Raw genomic sequence first — 12009 nt, 5'->3', positions numbered from 1 at the left:
GAAAAAACAGATCTGGGATGACAAATGTCAAATTTCTAAACAAACCATACACTTGGAAATCCTGAACCACAGGGACACAGTAACAGTTAGTCTCAGTTAGAAAGTGCCAGTGAGTGGTATATAAAAACGGAAACAAAAAGCCCCGCCATGCAGTATTTAGATGAACAAGCTTTACTACAATAATTCTGTCAGTCCTGGAAGAAACAGGTCTCGTACACACTATTTACTTTTTTTGTGGTTTGATCACACAAATTTGGAAAATATTATTCCATCTAATATTTAGGCCATAAACTGTACGAAAGTTGAACTTCACCACTTATATGCTGCCTTTTTCATTATTTGCACATCACAAAAATTGGGACTAGAAACCCCATAAAGAAATCAAGTAAATAAACAATAACTGTATAAAGCGATCACAAACTTTCCACATTAATCTCAGACTTTCTTTTATTTAATTTTCTCCTCACAGACAAACATCTATCCTGTCCTCTCCAAAGTACCAATGCAGAAGATTTTCTTTCTAGATTATAACACTGCCAGCACTTTTCCAGATAAAATAGTCCAATAGGCACATGCATGTACTCTACACTCTGTAAATTACAGTTAAGGTGCCATGTTGCTGAGTCCCTGCAGGAAAACGTTCCCCTTAGAATTAGAATAAAATAAGCAGACGAGAGACCTCATGTTAATGTATACAGGTAATTTAGTTGTAGTTTACAGATAGTATTTCGTAATTTCTCTTCAATTTGAGGGTGACCATGAGTTTATACTGGTTATTGTTAGTTATTAAGATGCTACATCAGATGTTTTGCTATCAAAAGTGTAATAACTCACCATTTCGCACACCCTCTTTTGCCACTAATTGTCCTCTTAAGGAGAAGTACTTCCCCAGTAGGTGCTGAAATCCGACCCATCATTCCTCTATTTCTGTGTACTCATTTAAAGCTTCTTTACCTGAATCATGGTAGGTTATCATAAAGCAGAAGATAACTACCCTGAATGAGACAGTAGCAAGATTACATTGCAGTGAAAGCTTCCTCTAGAAGACCCGTTTTTTAGAAAGTATATAATTCAACTGCTGATGAAATACAGTATGATAGATCATTTCTTGAGCAAGACAGATTAATTACAGGTACTGGAAATCATTAATAGTCTTTGCAAGTCTTCTTTTACAGTGATGTGCCTCAAAGTGCAAACAGAACGACACAACAATTAAAAATTACATTCTCAGCTTCGGTGCTATCATGTAAAACACGAAAATTGACACCAAAAGATATATGGCCACAGATACAGAGAGAAGGGAGAGGCTGAACATCAATGAACGTTTTTCAAAAAGTCCTAGATACTAAAACTTAGGCTGCAAGTTTCGAATGAGGGCCAGTTAGAAAAACTCATAGCAGGGCTGCAAATGATTATTTTAATTTTAAACGTTACGCTTAAATATCGACACCTTTCTGTCAAACACACATAAAGAATATTATGTAGTAATAATGACACATATGCATGAAAACTGTTGTACTTTAAGTGTCTTTGCTTTTTATCCACACTCTTGTTGTGATGGCCTTTCTCTGACACTATGTAAATCTCCCTTAATTGCAAGACACTGACCAAGTTTACAGAGACAACCCTGCAGACATCTGCTCTGTGTACTGTGAGTGTCCTCCAAAACACAGAGGCCCTGCACAGCCTTTCTCACGCTACATGCACTGGTGTGTCTGTGTCCTTGAGTGTGGACGGATAAGATCAGCACTGATCCTTTCAATGAATGTGTACAGTTAAACACAACACTTGTTCATATCCCTTTGGCCTGGATTTGATGTGGTGTAAACCATACTGGGTTTGCACTCATTGTAGACCCTGTTTTGGGTGTGTGTGTAAGCTTGTTGCAGACTGAATGAACAGTGCAATGTTTGTTTTTTTTCAACATTCTTTCCAACACGATCTATTATTTGCATCCATCACTGGGCTGTCTGATGATTTAATCACCTCGTGCATAATTAGAATTCATGCTTATTTTATACCTCATTTCCAAATTACAAGCACTATCATGTTTGCCTGGGGTCACTTTCTCTTCAGCACCAAAATTAGTATCTTATTGGCTTGCGCACGTTTTAATCATTTGACACTGTTCTCTTAATATGAACTCAGTATAATCAATCTTTTGAAAAATTGGGCTTTTTATCGTTGGCTTAATTACTCCATATTAAAAATTACTCACTCCTGTCAGCATATAATCATTTAGAGCAGCTATGCTTGATGATAACCAATTTAGAGATCAGTCGCAAAAAACTTTTGGGGAAGTTTTAAAGTGTGACATCTTTGTGTTCAATGAGTTTGCATTTTTGCTTTAGCATTAATACAGTTCACCTTACTTAAAAAAATAACAAGCTGATAATACTCCAACAGGTCTTTGTTTCATGTTTTACATCATACCTAGTAAATCTGACCCCTTTTTGGCATTCTTTCATTTTTTTTCTGAGTTCAAAGTTGAACATTCTGATTACAAATTGTTTATCAAACACTAGATCAGCAAGCAGCAATTAAAGTTGCCATTACAAAAGTAAACTGGTAACATTAGTGGAAAGTAGTCCATAGAACAAGAGTTCTAAATGATAGCATCTAAACTTCATACAAAAAAATAGAGGAATGGATTGACAGGAAAACCTAAGGTGTATGGAACCAGTGTGCGACGGAGAACTTACAACAAAATTTCATTTGTCTAATCTAGCAAACATCTGTTATGTTGCTTCAGAGTTCCTGTCATGAAGTGTCCTCCAAACATACATAACTTTAAAATACAACTCAAAATTAGATATTGCCTACAAGAAGGTAATAATGTTAGTATTTCATAATAAAACTTCAGTGTCATTTTAATTAACAGTTTAACAGCTTGGTTATTTTATAGGATGTTTGTCTTCTATTGTGAATGAAAAATATTGATTTGTAAGATTGTAAATCATTGTATGTTGTTTTGATTTACATATCACGGTCCAGATGAAAGCACAGTCCTCTGGCAGTTGCTCATATAGAATGGACAGGCTCAGAGAATCTACCTGAAACAATAAGAATTTAGGCTCTACAATTTTTGTCCTTTACGCTCACCAAAAATCAGGACATGTTGTGTACTGATACCTTATTGGACTTTTAAAACACATCTCATCCATATTATGCCTGAGGTGGAAAGACATATTTGTTAAGATACTGTTGGGAGCCCAGAAGAGATTGCTCGCGGTGATGCGAAAAAGAAAGATAGAGAAACAAAAGAAAATATTTGTGCAACGTCAGCAGTAGCAACTTTGAGTGACAATATAATGACACTATATTGCCAGAGGTATTGACAGTCCGCTCATATCTTAGCTGCCAAAGGTTGTGCAAATCTGCTGTATTCCTTTCAGTTCCACCACTGTTTTGTTTTGAACACCATATGCAAATACAGTGCAATATTCTTCTGTATCACAACCTAATGTTGTGCTTCACTTATGTGCTTCATATCACTTGCGGTCAGTAAAGCTAGAAGCACAGAGGAATCAACGCAGAACTGGTGCTAAGCTGCATGGGAGATAATATCCGTGGTAAGCAGATGCCAACATTGATTTACAAGCAACATTTCAAATCTGCTCCTGCCATTTCCTGATATCATGGTTGTATAATAAGCAGAAATAAACTAAGAGCTTCACATTCCCTACACGATTCTGGACAGTCATATCAATATATAAACACGTTGATATTTTCTCTCTCTCAAACAGTCAGATCAAATACAACAGGCAATTCTATGTTTTATTCTATTTTATTGTCTCAATTAACTCAAAGATCGAATACCTTATTGAACGATTACTGCAGCAGCTGTTTATCTGCACTGTGAACAGCTGTCATTATGAATGCAGTCTTTTAGTTTTCTGTCCTCCTAAGTCTAGTAATATGACATTTGCTTTTTGCTCTTTTTTATAGCTTTTATATAAGACAGAAATACATTGGTTCATCATTTATCTTTGTGTTTATACCACGTGTTAAATTGCAATGGAAACAGTAAATATGGGTAGTGGAATATGACGGTAACAAAGCCATTGAAGTCTGAAAGCAAAACAGAAAACATTGGGCAGAATCAGTGCAGAGAAGTGTGGAGGGAGACCTTTAGGCACAAACAACCTACTATTATATCCATGGAATCAAGAAGAATAGCAAAGCAGGAAAAGAAACTCTTTAGTTTTGCTCAGATTCTAAATATATCTAAAATCTTTAATAGCATGTATTCTAATAATGTAACTTTATATGGTTTTATAAGCTTTATGTGGTTTTATAGTTCAGTTAGACACTGAGTTGTGTTTCATTTGTGGAGGAAGATCAAATACACTTGTGGGTCTTCTTATTGTTATCTAGGTTTTGATTTTGGTTTTAGTGTTTGTTCATTCTCCTGTTTCTGGTAAAGTTTCTGATTTTGGTTTTCTTGTGCTAATTAGTTTTTGTGAAGTTTGTATTATGTATTGCATGATATCGGGTAAACATGTAATATCATCGTTGAATATTGCTGAGGCAATGTGACTCATGGTATATAAACAAATACTTCAGTGTATAGCTTCAGTTTCAGGTGTATTGATGAGGGCCGCATTCCACTTCTGCACCAGTGCATGCTCCTTCGATGTGGAACGAACATGTAGAATTCAGCCTTCATTGATAACTCACTGTCCAATTAAGAATCAAAACAACTTTTCAATTTAGACATTGCACATCTTGATATTGTGATAACGACAAATGTCCAATACATCGTGTAAACCTAGAGTATATAATGTCAGGTTTTCGTTGTTCATTGTCAGATCCTTATCCTTGACGGCTTGCTTTACCTTTTTCTCCAATCTCATTTTCATGTTCGGTCGACTCTTTATTTGGATTTATGTTGGTTAGTGCTTTGGCTGTTCTGCTCTGCTCTGCTGTGCCTTGGCTTGTAAGTTTAAATAAAGTAATCTTTGATTTGAGTGCCTGCCTGCCTGCTGTCTGTGTCCTTATTAACCACGTCCTAAAACTTTCATTCTAGCTAAGCAAAACTGAGTGGTCTGCTTCTAGGCTTGTTGTCTAAAAGCAGAAAACTCTCCCTAAAAAGAATCAAACAAAACTATTATTTAAGATTGATCATGAATCCAGAGAAGAAGATGAAAAGTATGAAAGTGAAGAATTATTTCAACCCTGCCAGTTTGTGATGTCTCATATACATACCGTCGAAGATTTGTAATCTTTGATACTGGCCAGCAGTCAGTCCTGCTTGCATGTACTTATATTCCAATATTCAGTCTCCTTTATATTCAAGTCCATCTTATTTGGATCAAGGAAACTTGGAGCGAGCAGTGGCTACGCCCCAGCTAAACCAAGGACCTCCAAACAGGCGTAGGATTCCTGGCATGAATAAAAGAGCATGTTAGAAACTCATCAGTGCAATTTGGAAATTTTGATTTTGGTGGACGTTACAAGCCGTTCAGTCAATGTCTCCCAACACAGGAAGCAGCGTGATGCCTATCCAGTTAAAGACTGATGATGAGTAGGAAGCAAACTTAATGGAAACAATCCAGGTGAGAGCAACAGGAGGAAGCCACACAGCGAGCTGATCTAAGGATGGTCAAATAAGCACAATAAGCAAATATTACAGAACGACTGTGAGAACAAACACCACGGACACTCACACCTGCAAGAGCAATGGAAGCCAGAGAACAGGGCGTGCACTCAAAGTATGACAGACGTAAACTGCCATCTCGCTTTTATACATTGCAAGTAGAGACCCGATTGGCTTGTAATCTCAGCAATCAGGAAACTGAAAATTAATTTTGAGTTGTGTCTAGTTATGGCAGCAATGGATGGACACTACTTGCCTGTATACTGCACAGAAAGAAGAAGACAATTTTCTTGAAGACAAACTCTGTTCCAGTTGCAGGACACCTACTGTGGACTGAGTGGTTTTTTACTTTTTAAGGTTCAGTCTTCTCTAGTTGTTGCTGGTCTTACTCACTGCTCATCCTCTCTACAATTTCTGGGTCTTCCTCTGGAAATAAATTGATACTGAGAAATTTTCTTGTCCTATTAGATTCACCATGACCTCACAACAAGGATGAACTGACCATCAGTAGAACCAGGAGTTTTCCTGGTGGGCTGCTGGACTGTTGGGATGACAGACCTGGCAGTCTGTAAATAGAAAAGGAATAATACAATCTAAAATTAACTGATTAATGCTTTAATTAATTTCCCAGACAGTGGTTGGGTGGGAAGACATTATGATGCAATTGTTTGTGGTCTTGAAAAGTTCCTTCCATGTATCCATGCTCTTAGTTGTGTTCAGCACTTGTTCCTTTAACTTTGCTCTGTTGTGGAAAAGACACAAGTCAAAGTGGACCAAGATCTGCTTTGTGATGGAGGGAAACTAATGAAGACTGTCCAGTGCAATTGCTCTCATTATTTTTGGCATGTGCTTCTTTGCTGTTAATTCTTGGCTTCTTTGTTGTGAAATCGATTGTTGTCAGCCCCTCCCAGCTTCAGCTAACTCTCAACCAATCAGCATTCGAAACGTAGCGTCATCTCCAGAGCCTATGAGTTGTTAGCTTTTTGAGAGGGCTGCCCATTTGTTTGTTTGCATCAAAAAAATGTCCATCTGTGGAGGCTGAGAGCGACACTGACAGATACCTCTATGGGGTATAAAACAGCTCTCACTAAGTCACTGCTCAGTGGAGCATGAAGGACATGTCAGACTCTGCATCGCTCAGCTTGCAAGATTGAGATTCTAGGAGATTTTTAACACTTTGGGAGGAGTACTGTGTTGACATAGCTTTGACGTAGTCTACAGGAAAAAGCTGCTGATGTGTCTGCATGAAAGTCTCAGTATATAAGCCTGTTGTTTATTGTCCATCAGTCATAATGGTCATCAAACTGAGACTGTGCGAAATCCAATCTTGCCGCAGCTATCTGTGTTTGACAACTGTGCATTGCCAGTGTCTATTGCCAGTGAGTGTTTTTTTGTTTTCCTTTAATTTGTCTTGTGTGCCGCAACCACAATCTTTTCGTTGAGTAGTGAGTAAAGTCAGCTGAGCCAAACTTTTGAAATCTGAGAAGGAAAGGGGTTTTAATTATCCATACTAACACGATATGACAGTAAGATTTAACTTTAGTGTGTAAACCGCAGCCTGTTTCTGCATTAATGGAGTTCCTCTTTAAGCCATTTCCCAATAGAAACGTTGTTACTGTATTCATGTGTGCAGACTGATGTTGACTATAAGAGTATTCTAGTTCTATTCTAGTCACACAACAAACGAGTTACCTGTCTGCCTGCTATGATGACAGATGATTATTGACATATCAAATATGCAGGCTATTTACCCTTACCTCAAACACAGGGCTCATGTGGCAGTTTGTGCAAGGCTAGCTATGGCACCATGTCAGTGATTATTTCTGAGGTGTACCAAGCCATTAGAACAGCTTGCAATCAGAGTTACTTGCGTTACTGTGCTTATCACAGTGTATGGGCATAGTATTAAGAGTTTAACACCATCTGTGTGTAAATTAACTTTTTTAAGGATGAATTACAAAAACTTGAATAACAGACAATTTTATAACTAAGCTTACCAAAAAAAGCAAGCAACATATTCATTTTTTTCCTGGTTCATACAAAATCATTGTGCTTGTGTACATGTGTACGGTCAATGCGATGCCTAATATCACATACAAATATTAAAAAGTTTATTTCCAAATAACGTTTGAACACCAGCCTGTGGTGACTGCTGCTAATAAGACATTGTTCTTTCTGTTTTTTTCAATGTTGAAATGAACAATTTCATTGCTTTTTAAAGAAATCTGATGTCCCAACTGTTGTCAGAAAGGACTCTTTCTCTCAATACATCCAATTTGCAGCCCCCTTTGTGACCTCAAAAGGTGAAAAGCCCAAAGGTGAACAGATCCCTCTATGAAGCATTAATCAGCCCTCTTAAATTTTCATTAAGCAGATACATTTTTGTTTAACATTGTTATTTCTCTACTAGAGCTGTTTCTGCTAAATTCTCTCTAAAATGTCTCTGGTGTGAGCAAAGCATGACAAACGCTGTTTTTGGCTGCAAGAGATGGAACATAAGCTGCTCCGTTGGATTTAAACTGTGGACAATTAAACTGTGCGTTTGGCACAGAGCTAAATCCAGCTGGTATTCTAAGCAGGTATAATGAACAATCTGTCAAGCATTTTGAGCTGTAATACACGGAAAAATTAACCTCACAAAAACATGTTAGGAAGGCTAAAATATGCCCCTGTTGAGACTGCCGTTGCTGTCTGTGATCCGAAAATCATGACAGAAGACTGAGAACAACAAAAAGTAATGAACTAACAAAAGTAAAGTCGCTAACATGTCACTGTAAGGAGACAGAATAGATTTATAATAGTGAAGCAATTAATGATTTTGGGTGAGGCAGATATTTCCATCGCTCAGCCCTCATGCATCAGTTCTTCCATAAACACTTCTGATAACTGACATACTTACAAAGTGACAGCTGCACTGCAAACGTAGTGTGTTGTGCAGTCTTAAACTATTTATAACCAAACTTTGACAAATATTTTCATACTCGGCTTTCTGAGCATTTTGGTACACAGATGGGTTTATCATTGGCCTTGTATGGCCTTGTCTTTTTCCTGTTTGGTTCTGGGAACTCCTGGAAATAACTAAAAATTATTTCCACTGTCCTAATCTCCCAGTTGCACGGGGAAGAGTGACAGGTGCAAGAAGCCATGTCAGTTAAATGATTTGGAGTGGAACCACTAAACCATTACACCTCTAAATCTGCTGTCAAGTTGGAGATCACACGTTTCTCCCAACTGGGATTGTGCTCTCAAAGCAAATGTTCAGACAAACACATCAGGAATAACATTTTGTGTTGAGAAAAAAAAAAAAACAGTCCACGTCAGATGTCACAGCAAATGATTAGTTTTGACTGTGATGATTAGCTGTGCGTATCACTTCCTTGAAAAGACCACCCAACATATATCCAGCTACATGGGGAACAAAAGGATTGAGGGACTATCCATCCATCCATTTTCTATACTCGCTTAATCCAATTTAGGGTTGCCAGGGGGGTGAGGCGGAGCCTGTCCCAGCTGTCATTGGCCGAGAGGCAGGATACACCTCAGACAGGTCACCAGTCCATCACAGATCACAGCACCACACAGACACATACAACCACACACGCTGACACATAGAGTCACCAATTAACCTAACATGCATGTTTTTGGACAGTGGGAGGAAGCCAGAGAACCTGGAGAGAGCCCACACATACACAGGGAGAACATGCAAACTCCACACAGAAGGACCCCAGCCAGGATTCAAACCAGGAACCCTACTTGCTGAGAGATGATGGTGATAACCACCACTCCACCGTATTTCTATGTTTCATAGAAGTGTTTTTGTTTTGTTCTAAATGCAGAAACTATGCATGTTACACATTCTTCAGACCATGGAAACCTATCAGGGCCAGAATGTAACTGATTTTCAGCCTGGGAGCTTAATGTGCAACAGCGGCACACTTCACAGCCATGTGGATTAATTTGGATAAATTAAACAACGATTCAGTTCTTACTCATCTGTAGTTTTTATTTTTAGATGTTTTGTCAGTTTAAAAGTTGTCCAATCTTGTCACATCAGTCGAAACAGTGTGTTCGTCTCTGAAGCTTTTTTTAGTGTTTTATACTAGAATTTACTGATCATTTCTGGAAAGGAGTATTTTCTTTCCAGTTTGTAAGTTCTCTGAGTCAGTGAGCTATGGATTAGGCAGCTTTAATTAATCATTTAGCTTGTAACATTATATAAAAGTTCCAATGCAGAACATAGAATCTATACATGCAGGTGTCCATAAACTACTAGTAGGTGCGTGGGTTTACAAAAGGTTTGTCACAGGTGTAAATTGTAAACCTCCATTGTAAATCTCATATTCTTCATTTTCTATTCAAACTTATTCATAAAGGAGCCTTAAAACGTTTAGCAGGGTATCTCTTCTAATTCTGAAGTATGACCCCTATTCCTAAATGTCCTGTTTCACTTATTTCTCCCATTGAATTTTAAGAGAAAAATATCAGGACGTGAGAATCACACTTTTATCTCCCAAGAAGAGCAAACTTCAATTGAACAATTTCAGGGTCTTCATAATTCTCATTATTGACTGGCCTATTTGCTGCTCAAGGGCTACAAAAGCATTCAATGAAGTGAATTATTCAACTGCACATATAAATCTTTTCTAATATTTCCTCTTCAAATGGTATTTGAAGAACATTCTATCACTGGAGACTTGACAATTTGAAACACTGAAAACCTGACATTCTCCAGTGATTACCAGGCTATAAATGTTTTATCGATATATAAATTAATATTTATTTATCATTAATGGTTTGCATTGCGCTGTCATGAGTGCAGAAAGTAAAATGTACAAATAGTGAGTAGATTAAGTGGTGTAATAAGAGCTAAAATAGCCTTTTTATTTTTAACAGGAACATCAGCCAATTGTTAAGCATTTAAAGATTATAAAACAGAAGCAAATGCATGCAAGATTTTATCATTTCAGTAAATAATAAAGCTTATGCAAATTTCTGCTTTCATGCATGCACACAGTTGTATTCCTAAAACCTCATAGAGCCTCTTGCCTCAGGCACTCCTAAGTAATTTTAGTCTTTCACAGGATGAGAAAAGAAAACGGCAAAGAAAAGAGGGTCAATTTAGAAATAACATGGCATTGTACTTTTTACTTCCCAAAAGACATATTTGACTTATTCTGTGTCGAACACTTTTAATCTTCTTGTTTTGTGGTTGGGAAAATTCTACAGTATCTCTCTTTCCTCTTTGTAGTGGCTTACAAGCTTTTGTGGATGTAACATGGGTTTTATTATGTGAGTGTTTAGATACGTCGCGGTACTGCTGTACTTTACTGAAGCTCTGAAGACTTGCAAATAGCCAAACTTTAGGGAAACTTTCCTTTCGTTTTACACGTCCAAATATTTTCTTCAGACTTGAGATTTGATGGTACATTGTACATTGCATCAGTGTCATCCATTAGACAGGTTTTTATTTCTTCTCTGCCAGAGTCATACTCTTACCTGTTACATCTGCGATGACTCTGTGCAGGAACTACTGAAAAACACCATCAAAAAAAGTGTTCCCAGACACACAATGTTGACTTACATGGCTCACAACAAACTTGCAACCTGTGATAGAGGGAAATCTGCTCTTTTAGATATCTGCTTATCTGTGCTTATTGGGATACATTCTGTTTGTATTATAACCAATCAGCACCTTTACGAGCCTCTAGAAAAATTTAATCAAAGTGCCTTGTAAACATGTTAGATTGACTGACTGAAATTGTACAAAATTGAAGCTCTTGACTGAACTAAGACACCTAAATAATGTGGTTGTTGGTCCAATCACTCCTGCATGTGTAGACTCATCTAGACTGAAATGACTCTGAGTGCTCTTCCCATGCTCCCAAGTTCTTTTTGAATTGTATTGTAAAATCAGTGAAGTGTCAGTGTTTACAAGTACAGTTGATGTTACTGTTGTGTAGTGTCCAAAACACCCACTAATCCTAACAGCTGATGTCCAGATAAAGCTGCTCTCATTCACACATTTAACTCTTTCTTGTGTGAGACGGCTGCAAGCGTCAGAGATTGAGACTGAGCAGTGTTTGTCAAACATGCACACTCGCACACAGAGTAAAAATCAAATCTTGGTCACAGGGCTCGACACAATAGAAGGTCAGTGTGTATAATATTAAATTTACTGGACTCCAGATTTAAAATTACTATGCTCCACAACCACTTTTCGAAAACCAATTGACTAATACATTTTTCATGAAGATTGCACATTTAAAAATGTTTTAAAACCCAAAGAACTTCATTTGTAACTGTGAACTACTCACAGCCACAAGCAGGAATGATTTCAGACCATGCAAATGACGGAAAGCAGCCAGGTCATACTACTCTGGGAGTTGCACAGTAAGAGAATGTCTTTTAAT

The sequence above is a fragment of the Leuresthes tenuis genome, unplaced genomic scaffold, assembly GCF_036924035.1.
Source record: "Leuresthes tenuis unplaced genomic scaffold, fLeuTen1.0.hap1 SCAF_4, whole genome shotgun sequence".
Taxonomy (NCBI): Eukaryota; Metazoa; Chordata; class Actinopteri; order Atheriniformes; family Atherinopsidae; genus Leuresthes; species Leuresthes tenuis.
Note: the sequence above shows the minus strand (reverse complement) of the source record.